The sequence below is a fragment of the Anopheles coluzzii genome, assembly GCF_943734685.1.
Source record: "Anopheles coluzzii chromosome X unlocalized genomic scaffold, AcolN3 X_unloc_96, whole genome shotgun sequence".
In the NCBI taxonomy this organism is placed as follows: Eukaryota; Metazoa; Arthropoda; class Insecta; order Diptera; family Culicidae; genus Anopheles; species Anopheles coluzzii.
In genome coordinates this window covers 25,001-29,659 of record NW_026054531.1, presented here as the reverse complement: position 1 = coordinate 29,659, position 4,659 = coordinate 25,001, and positions in this window count along the sequence as shown.

Below are 4,659 nucleotides of genomic sequence, written 5' to 3'. Positions count from 1 at the left end.
TTTATTCACGATCTGGTCGTTGGATTGGATCGTGGAAAAAAAACGCTAAGTCCCAGATCCTGAACTCGACAGGAAAGCGCTGATGGCAAACATTCTGACTGGAAGTTCCTAGAAATCGGCTTTTTCCTTATTGGCATTATGTGGCACGTTTATTGTGGCTAGAACATTAATTATCCACCAAATGGCACCAACGCTTGGCGAAAGTCTCGAAACACTCCTATCCCGACGCACCAGCAACCGCAACACGATGCAAAATAAATTGCACGAGCTACTGATACTTGTACCATGCACGGTACACGGTACCAAAATATACCCCTGAAAGTGTGCAATTTGGGGCTATTCTAGGAAATTTGTTTGGGGAAGCCTAGCTACGCGTGTCGCACGTTGCATGGTCGTCGATCAGAGGCATGCAAAAGCACCTATCTAGGGGAATTACTTTACGTTCTAGTAGCAAGATCGATTTTCCGGTCTAGCACGGCAGTACGCCTGCATGCATACACTCCATGTACCAAAAATGTATCAACCTAGGCGTTGCTCAGTAGCTTTTGGCGGCACATGTAAAAAGTACTCGAGTTCAGATTCTTGGAACTTTGCGTATTGTTCAAAACTTATAACGAAAACTAAATTATAAATGGGTAAAAGGCTAGGCGTTTCTCAGTAGCTTTTGGCGCCACGTGGCAAAAGTATTCGAGTTCAGATTTCTGGGACTTAGCGTATTTTTCAAACCTGATAATGAAAATTGAAGTACAAATGGGGCATAAGCTAGGCGTTGCCCAGTAACTTTTGGCGCCACATGGAGGAAGTAGTCGAGCTCCAATTTCTGGGACGTAGCGTATTTTTCAATCATAATAAACCGAATCAAACATAAAAATCATGAAACTTACACCACGTCCCTAGGTTGTGCACAAAACGTAACGATAAAGTGCCGGCGAGGTTAGAGGTGCACCAAAATTGTGTACCGATTAGGAAAAGTACTCTATGTTGCTATGACTTGGGTAAAAAGTGTTGATTAACTGCTGGTTACGATAGACAGTTGCTTATCGTACACATCGCAAACGAACACCCCTTAGTGAGCAGTAGCAGAAGTCGATGGAACAAAGCGAATGCATTACAAACTGATCAAGTAAAATAAGGAACGCTACGTACTAGGACTTCTTTCCAAGAATGGTGTCCGCGACGGGAGGGCAAGCGTCCTTCCCAGGTTTCCCTAGTAAACCTTGTATGGTAAACATACCCAAGCGTGTCCGTAAGCACGCAACGATAGTCACGAACGAGCACATACCTAGGGAAAGTACTCTACGTACTAGGACTTCTGTCCAAGAATGGTGTCCGCGACGGTCGGGCACTGTGACGCAATTACCAAATCCTAGAATCGTACAAGCAGTGTGTACAAACATAAACATTAACGCGTTCGCTCGGGCTGCGCCGTCCGTGTTGAACACAAATGCGGGTGATTATATGAGTGGATGGACAAAAACATGCGTGGCGAAGACAATTTTCTGCACGATGTGCACATAGCTCATTTCGTCGTCCCGGGCGAATGGAAAAACACAAAAATCTCGAGTATCTTTCTAGGTTTCTGTTATAAAAGGGCAGGCCAAAAGGTGACCGGTTGAGATGAGCATTTTAAGCATGCAAGCACTTAATTGCAACTTTTCCTACAAAAACTAGGTACGTACACGTAGATTGTATCAACATGGACATCCATGATTGCGTACGCCCGGGCTGCGCCCTCCGTGTTGTACTTTCCCTGATTGGTACACAATTTTGGTGCAAGTGTACCAACATCGACATCTATGAACGCGTACGCTCGAGCTGCACCCTCCGTCTTGTACTTTCCCTGATCGGTACACAGTTTTGGTGCACGGCTATCCCGAAAGGCAACTTGTACCAACATCGACATCCATGAACGCGTACGTAGCGTACTTTCCCTGATCGGTACACAATGTTGGTGCACGGCATAGGAAATGGGCTTAAAATGGTCAAACTCAATCCATTTCCACTAAAGATAGTCAATAACAGCTGTGCCGATGAAGTAGGGCACGATGCAAGTCAATGTTATTTAATGAATTACATGTTCACCATACATTTCAGTACAAAATTGCTCGGTCAGACCTACAAAGTGCTATATCTCGAATACTAAACGTCGCAGATGGGTGTCGTAGAACAATTTTAAGTTCGTCTAACGATTCTACATCCGATTCTGGATAGTGGTTTTTCGACCACTTTTCAACATTTTGTGACACCCCGAACCTAGGGGCAGCTCCCTAGCTTTTTTCAAAAATGTGCACCGAACGGGCCAGAGAGCTCGAGTAGTCGAAAATTTTTTTTTTTGCTAAAACCCCTCAAAACGTGTCAGGAACGCACCCTAGATGATGAAAAGTGCAACCAGAATGTCAATCGACAACATGCCCGGGGGTACAAATTTGCTCTACGCGTCCCTAGGTAGGGTACTTTTTCATACAAACATCAAAGTGTACGGTGCACACAGTGCGCGGAACAAAAATTGCTCGGTCAGACCTAGGACGGGCCATATCTCGAATACTAAACGTCGCAGATGGGTGTCGTAGAACAATTTTAAGTTCGTCTAACGATTCTACATCCGATTCTGGATAGTGGTTTTTCGACCACTTTTCAACATTTTGTGACACCCCGAACCTAGGGGCAGCTCCCTAGCTTTTTTCAAAAATGTGCACCGAACGGGCCAGAGAGCTCGAGTAGTCGAAAATTTTTTTTTTGCTAAAACCCCTCAAAACGTGTCAGGAACGCACCCTAGATGATGAAAAGTGCAACCAGAACGTCAATCGACAACATGCCCGGGGGTACAAATTTGCTCTACGCGTCCCTAGGTAGGGTACTTTTTCATACAAACATCAAAGTGTACGGTGCACAAAGTGCGCGGAACAAAAATTGCTCGGTCAGACCTAGGACGGGCCATATCTCGAATACTAAACGTCGCAGATGGGTGTCGTAGAACAATTTTAAGTTCGTCTAACGATTCTACATCCGATTCTGGATAGTGGTTTTTCGACCACTTTTCAACATTTTGTGACACCCCGAACCTAGGGGCAGCTCCCTAGCTTTTTTCAAAAATGTGCACCGAACGGGCCAGAGAGCTCGAGTAGTCGAAAAATTTTTTTTTGCTAAAACCCCTAAAAACGTGTCAGGAACGCACCCTAGATGATGAAAAGTGCAACCAGAATGTCAATCGACAACATTCCCGGGGGTACAAATTTGCTCTACGCGTCCCTAGGTAGGGTACTTTTTCATACAAACATCAAAGTGTACGGTGCACACAGTGCGCGGAACAAAAATTGCTCGGTCAGACCTAGGACGGGCCATATCTCGAATACTAAACGTCGCAGATGGGTGTCGTAGAACAATTTTAAGTTCGTCTAACGATTCTACATCCGATTCTGGATAGTGGTTTTTCGACCACTTTTCAACATTTTGTGACACCCCGAACCTAGGGGCAGCTCCCTAGCTTTTTTCAAAAATGTGCACCGAACGGGCCAGAGAGCTCGAGTAGTCGAAAATTTTTTTTTTTGCTAAAACCCCTCAAAACGTGTCAGGAACGCACCCTAGATGATGAAAAGTGCAACCAGAATGTCAATCGACAACATGCCCGGGGGTACAAATTTGCTCTACGCGTCCCTAGGTAGGGTACTTTTTCATACAAACATCAAAGTGTACGGTGCACACAGTGCGCGGAACAAAAATTGCTCGGTCAGACCTAGGACGGGCCATATCTCGAATACTAAACGTCGCAGATGGGTGTCGTAGAACAATTTTAAGTTCGTCTAACGATTCTACATCCGATTCTGGATAGTGGTTTTTCGACCACTTTTCAACATTTTGTGACACCCCGAACCTAGGGGCAGCTCCCTAGCTTTTTTCAAAAATGTGCACCGAACGGGCCAGAGAGCTCGAGTAGTCGAAAATTTTTTTTTTGCTAAAACCCCTCAAAACGTGTCAGGAACGCACCCTAGATGATGAAAAGTGCAACCAGAACGTCAATCGACAACATGCCCGGGGGTACAAATTTGCTCTACGCGTCCCTAGGTAGGGTACTTTTTCATACAAACATCAAAGTGTACGGTGCACAAAGTGCGCGGAACAAAAATTGCTCGGTCAGACCTAGGACGGGCCATATCTCGAATACTAAACGTCGCAGATGGGTGTCGTAGAACAATTTTAAGTTTGTCTAACGATTCTACATCCGATTCTGGATAGTGGTTTTTCGACCACTTTTCAACATTTTGTGACACCCCGAACCTAGGGGCAGCTCCCTAGCTTTTTTCAAAAATGTGCACCGAACGGGCCAGAGAGCTCGAGTAGTCGAAAAATTTTTTTTTGCTAAAACCCCTCAAAACGTGTCAGGAACGCACCCTAGATGATGAAAAGTGAAACCAGAACGTGAAACGACAACTTTGTTGGGGGTACCCTTTTTACTCTACGGGCCACTAGCTTAGGCGCGCCAACAGCGCTTTCCTCTCGGGTTCCCATTTTTTGCCCTCCTGGGATTATGATCATTTACTCATTGCCTACTATAGGGAAGGTACCTTGCTCCGAGGTCAAAAATGAAGATTTCACCAAATCGTAGTTTTAACCTCTATTTAGTCGTAGGAGCATGGTTTGCAGTGTCCGTGGGTCATATAA